A 21,645-nucleotide genomic window follows, 5' to 3' on the forward strand; every position below is an offset into this window, starting at 1 on the left:
ACCATGGTATTCTCATTTCCTTGTTGGCAGATGGTTGACTTAATTTATTTTGCCGCCTGTTCTCCAGTTAAGTTCCATATTTGGTTATGAGGTCGGAAATCAACGCCTACAAGTCCTTTCAGCTCAACACTGACCATCATCTGTTCCTCTTCATTACTGATATATATATATTTTTTTGATTGTTGAGAACACATTATCGATTATTGATGATAGTAATTTTTTTTTAAGAAATTATATATATATAATGGTGCAGTTTAATGAGGACTTTTACTTTAAAACAAAATATTATGAAGATTATTTTTATTTATAACAATATCAATATCACATCATTTTTATAATAATTATATGTATAAATAGAATTTTTCTTCAAAAAAGACAAACGCCACATTTTAATTGTTGAACTAGCTCATGCTATGATTTAATTTTTATATAACATCACCTACTTGCTTTTGTTCTTTATTTATTTTTTTATATAACATCACCTACTTGCTTTTGTTCTTTATTTAATTTTTATATAACATCACCTACTTGCTTTTGTTCTTTTATTTGATATAATAGTCATAGAAAAAACAAAGGAGACTAATAGTGAGAGTTGAAAGGCCCAACTACTTGCTCCTACTTGCTTCCTATTGCTTTGCAAGGAACAAATTGAAGCGCTTGGCCTCCGTTTGTTTGCTGGCTCAATGGCTTCTCCAAAAATTTTGTGCCACAATCGAAAGCGGTGCATCGGTGCTGGTAGTTGACAGACTACATGTCAGTGAACCGCTAATTAAGCTAACCCAGGGCTTCCATTTGTGCTCTGGAAAGCTTCTGTTTTGGAATTCATTTTCTACATACTCCTGGCAGTTGCTCATGAATTCGTTTTCAATCATTTTCTCCCCTCTCGTATGTACTTCATTTGTTCCTTTTTCTTTAGTAAGGTTTTGGAGAGAGTGATTCTTAATTTCGTTGGTCCAATCAATGGAAGCATGCCAGGTATTCGCTAACATTCCTATAAGAACATTCGCTATGTTTTTTCTTTTCTTTTTTACCCTTGACTGTTTACTTTGTTTTTGGTAGAAGCTGTTTGCTACCTTATTTCAAACATGCCTTGATGAGATGCTATATTTCTTTTGGACCTTTTATTGATATATTTGTGTGGTACTCGTCATGTTCAAAGTTCTAAATATATATATATATATATATATATTGCTGATGAAAACAAAAAAAATTATTTCTCAGTTATAAAAGTTATTACATAGGTATTTCCTGATACACGCCATTGCTTTTGTTTGTGGCATGTGTTGAGAAAAATTCCTGAAAATCTAAGTCATATAGCGAACAGGTCTGAAAATTTTATGTTGAAATTTAACAAATGCATTTACCAATCTTGGACAAATGAAGATTTTGAAAAGAAATGGTGGAAAATGGTTGATAAATTTGAGCTCAGGATTGATGAATAGCTTCAATCACTCTATCGAAATCGTCAGAAGTGGGTTCCTGTTTGTATGAGTGGTACCGTTTTAGCTGGAATGTATGTGTATTACTGAGCGATTTGAGTATATATAGTCTTTGTTAAATAAATACATACACAAGGAGTCTACGTTTAAGGATTTTATTGATTAGTACAAAGTTTTTTGCACGATAGGTGTGAAGAGGAAGCCAGAGCTGATTTTGAAACACATCACAACCTGCCTGTGTTAAAATCTCTATCTCCTTTTGAGAAACAGCTGTCAACAGTTTATACACATGCAATATACAAGAAATTTCAGGTTGAGGTTTTGGGAACGGTTGCTTGCAGTCTGCGAAAGGAATTTGATGCTTTCTTCTTGCAACTCTTTGTATGATTCTTTCTTTTTCTTTTTTTCAAATCTTCATTTCTAATTTGCTTCATTTCGTGCTGTTAGGTTATTGTTGGATACTACATGGGTTATGTTGAAAGTTGAAGTGTTAAGAGTTTATTATTGATTTTCTTTTAGGTAGTATTTTCATTTTCGTAAGTGTCTGTTTGTTTTTTCACTTCTTGGTTCTACTAGCAATCTAATATTCGTAATTTGCAATTTGATTCTTGGTTCTTCGAACATCGATAGGAACCAGACCTTGGTAGCTTTGATAATATTAGTACATATAAACAAAAGGGAACAAAAATTAAAATGTGTTTTTGCTTTTTTCAGTGTTAGAAAATATTAATAGGTAATCATTGTTGGTGGGAGATTTGATTAGTAACTTTAAATAATTGTATAGTTGGGTGTATTCAGCCACCATATAGCATTGTTGCTGATACAATTAGTTTGTGGTTTAGATTGTTGCTATTGAATTTTTTATTTTGTGAATAAATAGAATGTTGAATGTGGCATTAGTTTTGCAGCATGTCAGCAATCCATACACAACCATCTTTATGCAGTAGATGGATCATAGTTGAATTTATGTTTTGTAGATAGTTTATTGAAGGTCATGGTATTGCAGGGCATGGTAGAAAGTATTTTCCTTTAATATAAGGTAATTTTATTTATGGAGATAAATATAGGGAAGATAGTGTTTTGAATACAATTAAGGTTATTGTTCCATGTGGGAAAAAAAATTCATGGCTTTTATTTCATTGAGTTAATTACTCTGTGTTCTATGATTGAGGGAATAGTGAAAGATATATTTTCTAACCAATTTAAGTGAATAAATATATTATATTTCCACTCAAAATAAACCACCCATTGAATTAGGATTATGAGTACAGGCTTATGCTCTGTTTGGTTGCTCAAAAAGTAGAAAAAAAAAAAGTATTTCAAATCTTATATCTCTCAGTTCCAGTGTTTTAAAAAGCGCGCACCTAGGCACTAAGCGAGGCGAGGCGCAAGGGCCGTGCTCAAAGTAGGCAAGGCGAGGCAAGTTGCAAGAAGCGCGCTAAGGCGCTAAGGCGTGCGCCTTTCGATTAGGCTCAAGGCACACGCCTTATGCGCTTCGCCATCGATTGATCTGTTTTGTGTTTGTCTACTAGCCATTGACTGATCTGAACTTAGACATTGACTAGACTCAGCTTCTTCAGGTTCGTCTTTGCTTCTTCTCTTCTTTCTCTACTTTTTCTCTTCTGCTTCGTTTTCTCTTCTCTTCTCTTCTTTTGTTGTCTTCTCTCTCATTTTTGTCTCGCTCACGATCGCTCTCTCTCTCGCCTTCTCTCTCGTGATCGCGTTCGCGATTTCTCTCTTTATCTTCTTGATTCATATATATATATATATATATATAATATACTTATAGATAATATATAAAATATAATTGATTCATATATATAATATTATATATGCCTATCATACAATATATAATATACTTATAGATAATACATAAAATATAATATATACTTATACATAGTAATAAAAAAAAATAAACGCATATATGTAAAATAAAATAAAAAAATTAATTGAAACACATTATTTAAAAAATATAATAAATAAATAAAATAATATATATTAAAAAAATTAATTGTTTTTTTTTCTTCTCCTCTTCTCTTCTTATTAAAAAAATTGATAATATACATATTAAATATTTGTTTATGTTGAAAATTGTGCTATATTAATATTTTGCTTAACTTCTATAACTTGTGCCTCACTTTGGTGAGGTGCGCGCCTCGCCTCGTGCCTCGGTGCTTAGGCTCCAAGTGACCTTGACGCCTTGATGTGCCTAGAGCTTTTTAAAACACTGCTCAATTCTCAGTATACCAACTGAGGGAGAAGAATTTTTTCAATCAATGGAGCGTTATCCTAGGATTTGGTTAATGGGAATCCTGTTACAACTTGCATGGAATCCCATTTTTAGTAATAAGATCCTTATGTTAATAGTTTTCAAAGTGTTTGGTTTAGTTAGAAATTGTTCATGGGAAAATAATAAATTTTAAATATTATGGGCCCTTATTTTTTTTTTAACTCTTAGAATCACATGAGGGTGTAGGAATGAGAGATTCCCACTTAGTGTTTTAATCTCATTTTGCATTGGAAAGGTAACTTTGTCATGCAACCAATAGTTACAATTAGATTCAAATCAAGAGAGTGAAGAAATGCCCAATTTGGGATAAATTAGAGAGAAATCAGAGCACTTTGCTCGAATCAAATCTATGTTCTTTTGGGGGGGGGGAAAAAAAAAGAAGTAAGTACAATGGTTTTAACATCACCTATTTATAGACCGCAACTAACAAGTTAGTTAACAAACACTTACGCTGTGTTTGGTTGGGGAATTTGAGGAGATATTTAGAAAAGAAAAGAAAAGAAAAAAGGTGTATGAAACTAGGTGAAATGTAAATATATTTTATTCATGTTTCACTTACATATTCCCTTTCCCTTTCCCTTTCCATTTCCAAATCCTTCTCCAAATCTCCCAACCCGTTAAGGAATTTATTTTACTACATCACATGGATTATCTAGACAACAGAATGGAGCCCTGGAATGTCTTATTCTGCTCCTTCGTTAGTGTTCTTTGCCAATTTTTTTTTTTTTTTTGGTAGTCAATTTACCATTGTCTATTTTGAAGCTGATGTGATTTTTTTTTTCTTGTTTGGATTTATGTCAGCACTTGCTTCTCACAGGTTATTTGATGTCCATGTGAAGGCTATTGGTGGCATTCATACTGATGATCATCGCTCAAATGAAGATGTTGCACTTGCCATTGGAACAGTAACCTCCTGAAATTGATTAATCATTATTCCTTTTATGTGATGTAACACAAAAGCTGTAGTAGTGAACATTCTATTTTCCATGCTATCTTCCTTTCTAATTAGTATTCTATTTTCCGGCCATGGGAGGTTTGATGGTAGTTCTCGATCGGTTCAGCGGAACAGCATGGTGGCAGCGTTCCTTACGCGTGCGACACGATTTTTTATGATTTGGATCAGTGTTCTTCAGGCATGCGTCTTGTCTTTAGTTTGTGGTGGAAAAGAAAAGTGTGGGTTGGTGAAATGAAAAGTGATTTGGGTTGAAAAGAAGGGTGTGGCTGGTTGAAAAGAGGAGTGCAGTAGCACCATGGGTGTTTTTGCTTTGGGCTGTGTGGGTTGATTTTGTGGGATTTCATGTATTTTATTTTTTAGTTAAGTCCTGAACTTTTTTTATTTTCTTGATTTGTCTTTTATTTTTGTTTTTTTGTTAAAAAAATTGTGAGGTTGAAGGGTTAGTAGTATGGATGTGAGTAGCAGTAGTAGGAGTAATTTGTATTTTCGAATTTGTCTCGATGCATGTCATCTTCCTGTATCTTTAATTTCATGCTGTTAACGAAATTTTTCTTTGCCGATCAAAAGAAAAAAAAGAATGGTGTATTATATTTTTGTTATCAAGGATCATCTTAGGGTTTTAGGAATTGCTTTTATTGCTGATTTTGTATCATTAATTTGGTGATTTTTTTTTTGTTTTTTTGTTTTTTGTTTTTTGTTTTTTGTTTTTTTGTTTTTTGTTTTTTGTTTTTTTTTTTTGGGGGTGGGGGGGGGGGGGGGGGGGGGGGGGGTTTCTTTTTACATGTTGAACTGTATGTCCATATGCTATGTAGAAACTAATGAACTGATCCACTTCCCGACGGGGTCTAAAATTTGGGTCTTAAAACTTTTACTTTACTGGTTAACACAAGCTTTACTCCAGGCACTTGGTGATTGAAAAGGAATTAACAGTGACGAAGCACTAATACATGTTTCATTGGTATGTTGCCGCATATATGGAACTTATTATCAATGGATTTCTATAAAATAATTGATTAGATCACACTAAGGGCTCATCTGGTGCTTTGTTGCGGTGGTTTGAATGCAATGCTTGATTACCAAAGTGCTTTATGTATTCTTGGTTGCACTAAATCACTTTGAGATAACAAGAAATAGAGACTAAAATCTCTTCTTGGTTACAGGTCATTTTACTTTTACAAAAGCTCTTCTCAAAATCTACTTTAATAAGAAACCACTGTACTGTCATATGGATCCTGTGTGTGTGAACTGTGAACATGGAATCCTTGATTGCTTGCGGAAAATATTAGTAAGTGTTATACTATATGTACGCATGGACATTGACAAGTGTATCTAGAAGGAATGAAATCTAAGATTCTTTGAAGTGGTATATCAATATTGTTGATTCAAATGAATGCAGAGAAATTGAGCCTATGTATGAAATCCACTAGATTGTCACTTTTGCCTTCTTATGTAGTTCGAACTAAAAAAGGAAAAAGAAAAGATAGAAAAATTCTGCGTTCTCTAATATTTGAAATAATATATTCTTTTGTTACCTTAATGTTTACAAATTTCATTCTAAGTCTTTGTTAGTTGGCAAACCTTTATTTTTACGTGTGGCATACATGTGTGTACAAAGATTTCTCGAGTATATTTTCACACCTTTCATGTATTCATATAATATCTTAAGTCTAAACATATTGTCCCAACCAACCATGTGAGTACGAGCGTGGGGGCCAACTAGTGGGATAGAAATATTCATTATATTGGCTTTGTTTAGGTTGGTTTTTTTAATTGATTATTTGGTTTTTTGATTATTTTATCTTGGATAAAAAAAGTTGTGTTTGAAAAGTTAGTAGGCTTTTTTTGTAGATGATTTGATAATTGTGAGAGAAAGAATAAAATGATTATGGATTGGATGTAATGTTTTATCTTATTGATTATTTTAGTCTATTTTATCTTTTAATGGGCTATTTTAATCCAATTATCTTCCTAAACAAAGCCAATGTGTTTATTCCACGCACACACACACATATATATATATATATATATATATATATATATATAAATAAAAATTGGGTTGATTATTATTATTATTTTTTCCAAGATGACAGATAATATGTTAATATTTAAATTTCAACGCATGTTAATATTTTCTTATAGAAAAGTATGAAATTTCACTCACCTTATGATGTAGGACAAGATTTTAAGAATTTTTATATTTTTAGTTTTAATATTTTTGATATATTATTAGGATTCCTGTAATTTAGTATAAATATTTTAGAATTATTAGGTTTCTTAAATTTGTTATTTTGGAATTAGATTTTGACTAGGATTTTAAATAGTTTAGAATTTTAAATTTCTATTCTCTTAAGTTTCCTAATTTGTATTGATTTAAGTTTCCTAGTTTATTTTAGAATTACTTTTCCTATAAGGATTAGGTTTAGTTTATTATAAATAGCTATGTAAGCCTCATGGCAAAGACAACTTTTATTCATTCAATCAATAATATTAAGATATTTTCTCTTTCTTGTGGATTCAAGGTTTTATTTTTCTCGTGGATTCGAGAGCCTCTTTCATCTACTAGAACGATATCTAGTCCCCATGTATTCTGCTGCGTCAAGTGGTATCAGAGCATGGATTTGCCTAGCTCGATGACACAAGACAATGGAGAACACACAATCCCTATTAACGTTGATCGTAGGGTGGAAGCCATATGAGATACGATTGAGGAGCATCGACTAGAGGTGCATGAACTTCGCAATGAGATTTGTAATCTACTTGCTGATTTGGGATTAATCGTCAACCAGAGGCAACCGATAGTTGACAGCAATTGCTCCGGAGGATTCACCCGAGACCAACATGTTAGCTTACGTTATTTTGCACAAATTTCATATTTTAACGGTTCAAGTAATTTCAAAAAGAAGATTTTCTTGATTGGTTGCTTGATCTTGAAAATTTCTTTGAATTCAAAAAGATTCCTCATGAAAAGAAGGTTATATTTTCATCCTACAAACTTGATAAAATTGCATTGAAGTGGTGGAATGGATTACAAGATTATCGAGTTTGCAAAGGTAAAGACAAAATTCATTCATGGTTAACAATGAAAAAGATTTTAGCATCAAAATTTTACTTTCATGATCATAAAGATATATTGTCATATACAAATCAAAATACTTCCATAGAGTTGGTAAAAATTTGCAATGAAATTGTAGTTGCGAAAGAGAAGAATTCTCGTCCAAATATTATTTGTGGTGAGATTACTTGTAAAACTAATGAAAAAGATACAAAGTCTTGTTCGAGTGTTGATAATGTATCAACACATGGTAATTTGAATACTGGGGAGAAAGTTTTACAAACAAGTCATAAAATTATTGAAGAAGACGGAGATTTGATTGAGCCTAGTAGCAAAGAGAAAATAAAAGAAGAGATAATACAATCGATGTGTGCAACAAAGAAATTGGTTGATACTATACTTGATATTCCAAGGTTGATAATTGAAGGATCAATTGAATTTGGGATGGTGCAACATCAAGAGAGCATGCAAGTTCTACATAAAGTAAATTTGGTTGATTTTCTTCGTATGAAGCAATTTAATTTGACTTTCAATACTTGTCTAATTAATCTTGTCAACCAGTTGAAGCATATAGAGAATAACTTTCAAAAAGTAGACTTCTCTGCATATAATTTATGGAAGAGAAACAAACATCTAAAGTATTCCAAGTATCTTTTTATTTGGCATGGACAATGGCAAATCTCTAATATAAACTCGAGGGCGAGTTCTTTCAAAGAAGAGGAGTTTGATGTAGGACAAGATTTTCAGGACAAGATTTTAAGAATTTTTATATTTTTAGTTTTAATATTTTTGATATATTATTAGGATTCTTGTAATTTAGTATAAATATTTTAGAATTATTAGGTTTCTTAATTTTATTATTTTGGAATTAGATTCTGACTAGGATTTTAAATAGTTTAGAATCTTAGTTTTCTATTCTCTTAAGTTTCCTAATTTGTGTTGATTTAAATTTCCTAATTTATTTTAGAATTACTTTTTCTATAAGTATTATGTTTAGTTTATTATAAATAGCTATGTAAGTTTCATGGCAAAGACAATTTTTATTCATTCAATCAATAATATTAAGATATTTTCTCTTCCTTGTAGATTTAATATTCTATTTTTCTCATGGATTCGAGAGCTCCTTTCGTCTACTAGGACGATATCTAATCCCCGTATATTCCGCTGCGTCATCTTACTTGAGTGTCCTTTACATGACCATTTGGACAATTCTCTTAGGTTATTGGTTCAATTATTTTATAAGATGAAAAAAATTAAATATATTTAGAAATAAGGGTGCAACTCGGGCGAGTTCGGTCGGGTTGGAAGGTTGTCCAAGCCCAGCCCAATTTGTGCTGAGACCTGCCCAAGCCCGAATTGTAACCCGAGGTTGTCTGCCTAAGCCCGACCCGAGTTAAACCCGAATTGTCCGAGTTACCCGAATTGCCCGAATTGTAAATGAATTTCAGTTTTTTTTTTTCCTAGCTACATTATTAAATTATTAAAATTTGACTCTATTTATAATTTTTTTTAAAAAAATAGAAAATCATTAATACCATCAAAACAAATAATTTATATAATGTAAAAGAGATGCCACTATAGTAGTCCTTACAATTTATGAGTGAAAATAAAAAGAAAAAAAAATAAGATTTTATGTTATTTATAGATATAAGATATATTCAATATGATTTAATAATATAAATTGCTTTAATATCATGTAATGGCTAATAATTTATATATATATTTAATATTTTTATATATCTATATATGTATAATTCGGGTTTCGGGTTGCTTGACGTCTTTGCCCAAGCCCGCCCAAATTTAATTCGGGCTTCTGAATTTTTGCCTAAGCTCGTACCGAATTTGAAAATATTTTATCCAAGCGCTAAAAAAATTCGGGTTAGGTTTGGGTTGCTCGGGTTGAGCCCGCCCAAGTTGCACCCCTATTTAGAAATGACTTTTTTTAAGTTGGATGAAAAAATATGAAAGTTGATGTGTATGACTAAAAAGTGGACAATTGTCTTGGGTTATTGGTTCAATTATTTCATAAGATGAAAAAAATTAAATATATTTAGAAATGACTTTTGTAAGTTGTATGAAAAAATATGAAAGTTGATGTGTATGACTAAAAAGTGGACAATTGTCTTGGGTTATTGGTTCAATTATTTTATTAGATGAAAAAAATTAAATATATTTAGAAATGACCTTTTTAAGTTGTATGAAAAAATATGAAAGTTGATGTGTACGACTAAAAAGTGGATAATTGTCTTGGGTTATTGGTTCAATTATTTTTATCACATCACCAGTTTTGCTAAAAACTCAATTGTCTTGTTTTTTTCTACCAAAGTTTGCTACGCAGAAATCAATTAAATAATGTTAAATGTGACATTTAATTGTGTTAAAATGATAAGTTACCTTTTGAATGGTATTAAATGTGGCTTTTAAAATAACTCATTAAAAGTTCAAACTTCACATATTCACACTGCTGGAAAATCTACTTTTAACGGCGTTTAAAAAATGCCGCTAAAAGTACTAAAAACGTCGTTAATTCTTTTTGTGACGTTTAGTACCAAACGTCGATGACGCGGCCGTCGCTATAACTTTATGACGTTTGAAAAACGTCGTTATATTAGTATAGGCGGCGTTTTTAAAAACGCCGCCAAATGTCCTACCTAACTGTACAATGACGTCATTATGACATTTAGCGACGCTTTTGAAAACGCCATCATAGACATTTATACATTTTAAAAATCTAGCCCCTGCGGTGGGATATAGTGACGTTTAAACGCCGCCATAACCTTTTTTTTTAATTTATAAATTTTGTTAATTTTATATGGTTGAACAAAAAAAATACCTATCAAACAATTATTAAGAATTAATAATTGATGTTTATTAAAATAATAAATAAACTAAGCTTGAAAACAAAATTAAAAATAAGAAACAATGCATTACATACCTAAGAATAGCAACAATTCAGACTTTAAATACATCAATCAAAATCAAAATGGTCAAGAAGCCCAAAAAAATTAAAACGGAATAGAAAGCACACTAATATGGCTTATAATATTAAAAATACCACTTGTCTTCCAACTATATCCAAAGATGAGTCTAAACTATATGCAACAAGATGATACATTTGGAACCATACAGTACGCTATAATCCAATTAAACAAGATAAAAAGAATTAGAGGGGGGGGGGGGGAAGGTAAAAGAACAAGAACAAATAAAAAAAGCTTCATCATATTCCATTCAATGGCTTTTTCCCTCTCTTCTCACATAAATTCTACATGTAGCAACTTCATATCCATCAGGATGATCATTCGGAGTTAAATAGCTTCTCCCAATCAAACAGAGTTGGGTTTCAAATTATTCTATCTTGTTTTCTTCCAAATCAACATTCCATACCCCGTTGTTTCCACCGTGTACTGATCCGACTTCAAGTGGACTTCGAATATCCTTTGAAGGCATAGGAGATGGTTTGATGAGTGTCAAAGTATTATCATCCCTGTCAAACTCTTCACTTGCTTCTCCCGAGTAAGTATAGCTGCCACATGTGAAAATATTCAATGTGGAGACAAGAAAATAATTGACAATTAATTTTTTTAGCATAAAAGAAGCCCTCTACGAGGAGTTTGCAACTAATTTCTATGTTCCACCATAAAATTGATCAATAGTTAGGGAGATTTTTCCTAGACACTCAAGTCGTTACGAGGTGTTATGACCTAATGTGACAACCTATCTTCAAATTTATTATTAATTTATTATAGATCGCCCACTAAGGAGGACTGCTGGCAGCGGGAATTGAACCTAAGCCGTGGAGGCAAAGTGTCTGATCCTTACCAACTTAATCAACCTCTGTTGGCATAAAAATATATACTTATTTTGTTGTCCCCACTTCTATTTGTGTTCTGTGTCAAGAGAAAAGGTTAGTGGTTTCCGGTAGTTGAAGGCCATGTAGAGTCCTTTGTGCAGTAGCCCACTGTGCTTCTCTCTCCTCTTTCCCATAGTTACTCTTTGTAGTAAAAGCAGTCTGTGTTACAAAAGAAGAAAAAAAAATAAGTACCAGAACTAAAGAGTCATCAGAAAACCACAAGAAAACTACAAAAATTCAAACAAAATCATATACTAAAAAATTCCCCTTTATTAGAGAATTTGAATTCTAACTTGTTCTCCAAAAGGGTATCCCAAGCTTTCCCACTTAAAGCGTAGCGGATCGCAAATTTGAGTAAGTCAAGCGGAATATATGTTACCACACTGTAAAGCCAGATGACACCGGCCCAGCCCCAACCACATCCTTCTATCTTTGCAAAACCCCATTTAGCATAAACAGCTATCAAGGTGGCAATCTGTCAAATTACAGAATAGTTTACACCTCCATTAGAACAAGCCTATCCAATTCAATTCCCAAATTCATCAGATAAGTTCAGGATTTTTCATATAGTACTTTGTTTTTTTGTATTTCATTTAAATATGTTTTTATTTTTAAAATTTTATTTTGTAAACTAACTCCATTACTATGATATCAAGCACATTGCGATAGAGATATTTGTCTTTGCACATGAATATTAGTAGGTTATTGGGAAATTCATACCAGCTGTGCGGCTACAAAAGCAAAGAGTAAGAGTAGTCCAGGGCGTTCAGCAAAGGACCAGCTGCGAGACCTTGTAACAAATATGAGAGCCTGACTCACGATACTCACTTGTAGGTACAATGCAGCCATCATCTATTCAGGCCTCTTCTCTCCCAATGGTCTCACACCAAATTTGTCCTACATTGTTTAACAAAGTAGGTAAACAAATTGAACCTATAACATTTGGGTAAAGTTACAATTTTATGCACGAGAAAATATATTCCTACCGAGAAAAATTTGGTATCATTCATAAGCCAGAAAAATACTACTGTCATTAGTGCCAAATAGCCTCCGAGCACAACGCCGGTTGCAAATATCTCCTTCAGTTTCCAGCTGTCTGGCATTGGGGATGGCTGCACTGATCCTTTGAGAATGTCATGATTGTTCCTAGGGTTATATAATAGATGGAAAGTTGGACAGTTAGCTTGATGTTGTCTTAAATTTAAAGTTAAATGCCTAATCCCTCACCCTCCCCTCCCCCCGGCCAAACCAAACCAAACCAAACCAAGCCTTAAGTCCCATCCGGCCAAAAAAAAAAAATAATAATAATAAGAATAATTTTACTGCTGGATCTGATCTCACCGTCATTTAGGATGGCAATAATTAGAACCATGAAGGGAGCAAAGTCAAACTTCCATATCAGGGCAATAAGCATGAACCCAAACTGGAAAATTTATTAAAGAGAAGAAACAAATTAAAACAATTTTTTTTATATAACAACAGCAGTTTTTATGAACATCTTAAAGAGCTTTAGTTAACATACCACAATATGGATGGTAATTGAAACTGCATAGATCTGAAGTCAAAAGAAAGTAGACTTAGAAACTTCAGAAAAAAACAGTGAAGGATTGGAATAAAGAGAAGATGGAGGGTAAGTTACAGTATAGTTCTTCATCCTTTGAAAAATAGCCCTGCTAGTGAGCACAGCACTTATTATAACGCTGAGTCCAGGTTCAGTGAGGACAATGTCAGAAGCACCTCTAGCAGCATGAGTAGCATCCGCAACAGCGATTCCAATATCTGCCTTCTTCAAAGCAGGGGCATCATTCACACCATCTCCAGTCATTCCACAAATATGCTTTCTCTCTTGCAACCTCTTCACAATTTCATATTTGTGCTCTATAAAAAGTACAGAGAACACAACCCATTAAAAATAAATATAAATAAAAAATGGAATCTACCGGGGTAAAAAAAAAAAGAAACAAAGAAAAGATTCCAGTACAGCTTCAGAACTTGTTATATTTGCTATTGAAATAAGGGTCATGTTAATGTGTGTACTTAGGGCACATGCTAACAAAATCGTTCAAATAATTAGGTATTCTGGATTTATTTAAGACAACGATTTGAAGAAAGCGACATATTTTGGAGAAAGGAGAGAATAACATGTATTGTTAACATTGATTTGTTCTGGATCAATGTTGAAATTGAAAAAAAATCAAAAAGAAAAGGTCAAAAGTTCAATCCACACATAGAGGATATTTGAAAACAGTTCAGGATGCTAATAAAAAAACTCAGTATAATTTGGTGCAGTTTTTCAAACTAGGGAAAATAATGGTTCCAAAAGAACACTTCCCACGATCATGAATCAGGAAAAGTGTGTTTCATATCCTTTAGACAAATTGGGAACAAAGACAGAGAGAGTCACCTGGAAATACTACAGCAAATCCATCAGCCTTCTCAATCAACTCATCGACAGGGAGGGCCACAACGGATGCATCCTTGTCTTGGCCAAGCAATGCAGAAGACGGATACATGTTTGTTCCCATTCCCAGCCGCCGACCAGTTTCCTTGCCAATTGCAAGCTGATCACCTAACAAGGTTGGACCCAAAAAAAAAAAATAAGCAATGAAAAATCAGTTAAGACAATAGTGTATGCACGGTATTATTACCAGTAATCATCTTTACATTCACTCCAAGATTGAGAGCTCTTTTGATGGTGTCTGCACCATCATGCCTAGGTGGATCAAATAAAGGCAATAAACCAACAAGCTGCCACGGTGCCCCTGGACTATCTTTTGTCTTCTCAGGTACTTCCTGCAAATAAATAATATAAGCCAAATTTAACAATTAAGATTGTTCCAATGAATCAGAAAGAGTAAAAATGTGAGTCTGCAAACCTGTCTAGCAACTGCTAAAGATCGAAGTCCACGTTCAGCAAACTTTTCAATCACAGAGTGAACCTTCTTTCTGACATCCTCTTTGCAGTTGCAAAGGGCTAATATCTATTTGTTAAGAATAAGAAACAAGAAGTAAGTTACTACTTGTGATGGTTCTAGAAGTTTTTTCAACTAACAAAAATCAACAAACAAGTAATCATAAACGAAGAATACAAAAATTTGTACTTACAGTCCCAGATCTGATAATTTCTTTGTATCTTTCAGTCTTCCAATCCTACAGATTGATAACCCTAAAACAATCAACACAACCACCTAACTGATGATACAGATTATAAATCTTTTCAATTCCACGAAATTAGCACAAAGATCGTGCACTAGTATAGAAACTCAAAAGGTATGGAACCTTTTCTTACAATCTGCCAGGTTGCTTAAAAATATACAATGAGGGAAAAACCATATGACCGATTTGCATCGTAAATGTCCTCACTCTATATTTATATATAATATTTATATACATCCATCCATCCATCCACACATATTTATTTATACATGAATCCTGTAGACTAAAAGTTTGTCATCCATAGTTATTCTGATCTATTTCATTTCAAGTGCCCAAGAGAGGAAGACTAACCTTCAGACAGCGCTGATCTTGCACAACCTGTTTAGCACGGGCCCTAACCTCATCTGGATCAATCTTGGATTGAGATCTAGAGAGAGAGATCTAGAGAGAGAGAGAGAGAGACGGTGGAGCTCGCTACCTCTTCGGTGCAGATGACGGTGGCGACGGAGCATCGAAATCGCCCTGAATCTCGAAATTGATCTGAATCTTCAAAAACGCTCTGAACAGCCGATTGATATCGATCTGAATCTTCGAAATCGCTCTGAACAGTCGATTCATCTTTCGAGAGACGAAGCTTCTTCGTAGAGTTATCTCCTCCATCTTCTTCGTCGCTGTGAGAGAGAGAGAGAGATGTCTGCGTACAAGATAAGAGAGGTGTGCGTATAAGAGAGAGGGCTCAGATTAGAAAATAAGGTTTTCAGAAAAGGGGCGCGTGTATCTACCGCATTTGGAGGCGGTTTTAGACGCCTTTAAATAGAAAACGGTGCCGTTTTGGTTAAAAAATTTTGCGACGGTTGAAAACGCCGTTAAAGATTAAAAAAAGTGACGTTTAATTAAACGCCGCTAATTGAACGCCGCAAAACCCCTGATTTCCTGTAGTGTCAACATATTTACTAAATTTTGAAGGGTGTTTATTTTATCAATTATATGCTTGTAGCAACAAATTAATCAATTAATTTGTTAAAGATAAGAGAATGAAGAAGAAAAGAAAAAAAAAAAAAAAAAAAAGCAATTGGCTTGCATAGTATCTTATCATATAAATCAAATCGCGAAACTAGAAAAAAATTAATTTAGAAAGTAATTAAAAAATGTACAGTAAAAATTTAATTTAATGTGAAGTGAATCACTTTCAAATATAAATCTAATCTATACTCTCTCTTTTTTCGAATTACTTTTTGAAGATTCATAACATCATTTGGGGGGGGGGAGAATTGAAAATTTTAAAATTATTCACAAAGTTCTAATCAATAAGATTGAATTAGGGCATTTGACTCAGTAGTTGTGTAGTACCATTTATAGTGTAAAGTCTCGAATTTAATTCCTACAAAAAGCAATTTAATACTCTTTGTGCTAATTTATTTCTCCATCATTATAGGATTTACATAATTGGTGGTAATTGTGCTGGGCTTGGGTTTAGATAAAAAAATATAAAAAATCTGATATAGTAATTTTATTTGTTTTTACAGTGGAGTGTGAGTCATGCCTATTTTCTTAACCCGATAAATCACATGTACGTGGGGGCTTTTAATATTCACCAATTTAACGAGTGGGCCTTTTAGGTTTCCCCCACCAAATAAAAGCGGATGGATTCCATGAAATAAATGATATATTATATAAATAAATAAATAAATAATTAAATACATGAAGCTAATATAAAATGATACAGTAAATTTTGATTTTGTCATTTTTAAAAAATAATATCAAAATAGTTTATGTTTTTTAAAATGTCATTATTCTCGATTTAACGTTTAATAAAAATAGGATCAATCATTAGTATAGTTTACAGTGTTGATGATGCTTTCGAAGGATTATTAATAATGATATACATAATTTGTGGATCATGTACACTGCTAACTTAAAAAAGGAAAAAAAATCCAAGTAGTCATGCATGAAATTACAGAACAATGTCTGGTTTAATTCTTTCAAAAGCTCCTCCCTACCTAACATTCCAACCAAACGAAGGTAATGAAACCTCCTTTGTGAGCAGATAAGAGCCACCGACACAACAAATTGAAAAGGCACCCCTTACTATTACTAAGTAAATAATGTCTTGAAAAGGAGTAATAATAAAATACATTTTAAAGCTTGAGTCTTCTAATAAAATAAATACTAAATTTTTATTTTTGTCAATTTAAAGTTAATATTTTGATTTGTTTTTAATATAAACATTTGTCTATTTTTGTTAAGTAAAATTTTTAGAAAAATAGTATTTTAATCATTAAACTCAATGAAAATAAATGTTTTTGACATATTTCGTACACTTACATAGAGTATAATGACTAAAATATTAGCTTTTAGTCAATTTTATTTAAGAAAATAAGCAAATAGTTTAAATTGAAAATAAATCAAAAGATTATGATTTAAATTAATAAAATTAAAAATTTAAGATTTATTTTGTTATAAAGCTTAAACATTAATTTTCTTTTTGTAATTTTTCCTAATATATGAATAGAATATTCATAAATAATTTTATATTGAATTTTTTTAATTAAAAATAAAACACTCATAAAAATAATTTATATTTATAAAAATAGCACTGTCAGCTATTTCGCATATCACTTTTAATAAATGATTGAAAAATGAAGATTAATAAAAGGGCCAAGCTTTTCTCCAGTTCATGATCATATTAGAGCGTGTTGTTGGACCGGTGGAGGCCCACCACGAGTTCCGTTTCGATAATCTGAATCATTAATATGTAGAACTCGTTGAGTACTTTATCCCCATAAAAACTGAAGTTGATCGGATATCGATAACTACTTGATCGAATCAGATTTCTGTCAACGGTAAATATAGTTTTCAAAATAAATTGTTGACAAAAATATGATCCGATCAAGTAGCTGTCGATTTTCGATTAACATAATTTTTTATAGGGATAAAATACGTGACGCACTCTACATATTAAACGGTTCAAATTATCGAATTAGGACTTATGGTAGATCTCACGGCCCAACATCACCATCCTACCCCCTAATAGAAAGTTGTGATTTCTCAGTTATTGTGCATACAAGGACAACTTGAACTTTGTGTTTTGATCAAGATATGAAAAGAAAACAACAACAAAAACAAATAAACAAACAAACAAGCAAACAAAAAAGAAGGCAATCCTAAGACTAAATAGAAATTGGTTTTAATTTTCATATGAAAAATTAATCTTGAAACCATATTTTATATTCTCATGTTTAAACCTACTACAAGTACAAGCAAAGAAAATTTAAAAATATATAACATTCTAGGTTTTAAGAAGATGCTTGAGGTTTGAATTTATAGGGCTTTTTTTTTTTTTTTTTTGCTAGCAATTTATAGATAATTATTAAACGTCTGTTTGTTAATCTAACTCATTAATAAATACATAAATATATAAAAAAAATTATTTTCCTTCCATGTAAATTATCCTATAGAGAGAGAGAGGGCTTACCCTATGCGCTACGTGCATGGGGGTCGCATGGTTGGTTGGAACAATATGTTGAGGTATGAAGATATTATACGAATACAGTAACGGATTAAAAATATGTCACACTTAAAATCAGCAGTTTGTAAACTAACAAAGACTTAGAATAAAATTTGTAAACATTAACGTGACAAGAATATTTTCTTTCAGATATTCAAGAAAGTAGAATTTTCCCATTTTTTTTCTTTTTCCTCTTTTTATTCCAAATAGAACACCCCATGGAACCAAAATTTGGGTCACGAATTACCTATGTTGTTTAGGAATTGGAGTCTTCCAAATTCTAACTAGCCTTCACCACAAACTAGAAATACTTCGAAAATCTTCCAACACTTGCGTTCAACAAGGATGATCCATACACAAAAATTGTCTCAGGATCAAACACTACATACACAAAAATTGTCTCAGGATCAAACACTACATACACAAAAATTGTCTCAGGATCAAACACTACATTTATCATTTGTCTCAGGATGATCCATACACAAAAATACCCTACTATCATTTATCACTACAAAAGATTAAATATTCAAAATGAAATTATGTAGCACTACAAACAAAACAAAAGAATCAGCTAATAATTTCTTTAACTTACATAATCATATACAATTAGATAACATATTTGTGCAAATTAAATTCAATGAATAGTTACAGACCAACAAATTTAGTTTTGGAGATTTTTAATTACATTTTTGAATGACCTCATCTCTTCGTGGAGAGATAGATTAGAAAGATAGATCAGTAATGACCAAACTATCCCTCGAGGCAATTTAAAAAAGAAAAGAAAAAAGAAACTACTCATGTAGATTCATTGCTAGATAATCCACAATATTAGCCAAGACATACATATAACTGTATACGATAATAAAGGGGTGAGAAAGCAAGCAAGCCATAGTTGGTGGAGTTCATTAAGAAAGAGAAGCATGAAAATGGGAAGGAAATAGATTAAGAAAGAGAAGCATGAAAATGGGAAGAAAATCAATTCAATATCTTCCCAATTGCATTTGGTAACATTTTTGCTGAGAAATTTAAGTGATTAAGATGAAGAATATAAAAGAAATTAAAGCACTAAAAGTACTTTTAAAAAAATAAAAATAAAATAAAAATAAAAAAATAAAAAAACTTACACTACAAGAATTTTCACTTTTGGCGACTAAATTTTTAGTCTCCAAAAGTCAGTATTTAGTCGCCAAAGGCTTTTAGCGACAAAAATATTTGGTCACAGAATTAGTCATGGAAGAATTGTCGGGAAAGATCGTTGGCGACTAAAATTATTTTAGTTGCCAAATGTACTACATTGCCGACTAAGTTTTTAGTCACCAAAAGGTTTGAAATAAAATTAAATATCATATTTTTGGCGACTAATTTTTTTGTCGCTAAAAGTTCAAATTTTTAACTACTAAGCATTTAGTCACGGAAAAGAGTTTTAGCTACTAAATATATTAGTGGCCATGAATAAATAACAATGTTTTGGCTACTAAGATTTTTGTTGCCTAAAGTCAAATTTTTTTTGCCTACTAAAGGATTAGTCGCCTAAAGCCTTATGTTTTTAGCTACTAAGATTTTAGTCAGCAAACATTTTGTGTTTTGACTACTAAACATTTGGTCTCCTAAAGTCTCACATTTTTTTGCTACTAAAATTTTTGTCGCCAAAAGTTTTTTTTTTTTATTTCTTCAGCTTATTTTTTTAGCTATGACATATTTTAGTCGCCATATGTTTGATTTTTTTTGCTACAAAATATTTTAGTCACCAAATGTTTGATTGATTTTTTTGGCTACTAAACTTTTAGTAGCCAAAACTATTTTCCGAATTTTTTTTTTAGCTGTTGCCAAAAACATGATCTTATTTCATCGCAAAATTATAATTTATTCACAACCTGTCTATATTCCATGCAACCTGTAATACGTATATAAACAAAACAATACATATACTATCCATCATTTCACATCTGCATCCGTATACAAAAAATGAATAGCATTAAATGTCAAAGTCCATGCAAACCAACTATTATCCAAACTAAAATAATAATTTTATAAAAAATATAGAATCATACAAAAATTCAAGCCCTCCGTATACAAAAAATACATGTACTAGCATGTAAAATGGCCATTTGGCATGGTACAAATTACCATCGTAATTTGTACCACGACAAAAGGTAATCTATGTACCATGACAAAAAGGTACTATATGTACCACGACAAAAGGTGATGTATTTACCACGACAGGTATTATCAGTTGGTTTCCAAAAGTTTTCTGTATCAGTAATTGTCACAACCCGCTCCCCGTACCCAAAGGTTACGCATCGTGATGGCCAGTAACTGAAGTTACCTCCAGCTAATCCTTAAACAAATCTCCCTCCAAATATTTTCGTTTTTTGGCGACTAAAATATTCTTTTGTAGTTGAAAACAAAGATAAAAAATAATTTTTTTCTTTTCATTCGGCTACTAAATAATTTTAGTAGCTAAAACTAACTAAAGGGCTACTAAAATATTCTTTTGTCACTAAAAATATACTTTTCGCGACCAAAATTTTGGTCGCCGAAGATAAAAAATAATTTTTTCCCTTTCATTTGGCTACTAAACAATATTAGTAGCTAAAACTAACTATACGGCTACTAAAATATTTTTTTGTCGCTGAAAATGTACTTTCGGCGACCAAAACCAAAGATAAAAAATAATTTTTTTCCTTTCATTCGGCTACTAAACAATATTAGTAGCTAAAACTAACTATACGGCTACTAAAATATTCTTTTGTCACTGAAAATATACTTTTGGTGACCAAACTTTTGGTCGCCAAAGATAAAAAAAATAATTTTTTTCTTTTTATTCAGCTACTAAACAATTTTAGTAGCCAAAACTAGCTGTACGACTACTAAATTTTTTTTTTAATCGCCAATTGTAATATTTTTAGCGACTAAATTTTTCTTTTAGTCGCCAATAATCAATATTCCCCGACTAAAAAAAATTAGTAACTAAATATTTGACTTTTGCCGACTAATATTATTTTTAGTCGCCAATTCCACAACTTTTGGTGAAATTTTTTTTAGTCGGCAAAAGTGGCCACCAAAAGTGCATTTTGTTGTAGTGAATTATGTAACGCCCTCAAAATAATACATAAAACCCAACAATCTTGACATGCATAGACATAAGAGAAATAAACATCTTTCTATTTATCAGAGTATTCATTACGAAAGTATTACATGTTAATAACAAAAGTAAATGCCCTCCGGGCTTACAACTTTCCAAGCCAACACTTGGTTACAAGAAAAGAGTACTAACTCAAATACATATTAAGCCCTTGGCTTGAATTTACATGTAATACATCAAAAGATAACAAAACAACAAAAAGAGTCTTCAACTCCCAGAACCTCCCAAGCTATGTCCTTGGAGGTGGCAT

The 21,645-nt window shown here is 31.9% G+C and overlaps 1 long non-coding RNA gene and 1 pseudogene across 2 annotated transcripts; one reads left to right on the forward strand and one right to left on the reverse strand.

Moving 5' to 3' along the window:
• The first annotated feature begins 546 nt into the window (after positions 1–546).
• Positions 547–5,230, forward strand: LOC114290238 (uncharacterized). Its single transcript, XR_003638939.2, has 3 exons — positions 547–975; positions 1,628–1,820; positions 4,531–5,230. It is a non-coding gene; the product is annotated as an uncharacterized LOC114290238 (long non-coding RNA).
• Positions 5,231–11,818: 6,588 nt separating this feature from the next.
• Positions 11,819–18,710, reverse strand: LOC114258494 (ATPase 5, plasma membrane-type-like; annotated as a pseudogene). The gene is made up of 13 exons (XR_014339222.1): positions 18,562–18,710; positions 17,516–17,576; positions 15,221–15,436; positions 14,692–14,736; positions 14,463–14,567; positions 14,235–14,379; positions 13,991–14,155; positions 13,226–13,464; positions 13,109–13,141; positions 12,928–13,009; positions 12,573–12,732; positions 12,307–12,483; positions 11,819–12,061 (listed from the first exon to the last, which is right to left on the reverse strand). The product of XR_014339222.1 is annotated as an ATPase 5, plasma membrane-type-like (transcript).
• Positions 18,711–21,645: the final 2,935 nt, after the last annotated feature.

The sequence above is a fragment of the Camellia sinensis genome, chromosome 8 (genome assembly GCF_055761805.1).
Source record: "Camellia sinensis isolate YWXY chromosome 8, ASM5576180v1, whole genome shotgun sequence".
In the NCBI taxonomy this organism is placed as follows: Eukaryota; Viridiplantae; Streptophyta; class Magnoliopsida; order Ericales; family Theaceae; genus Camellia; species Camellia sinensis.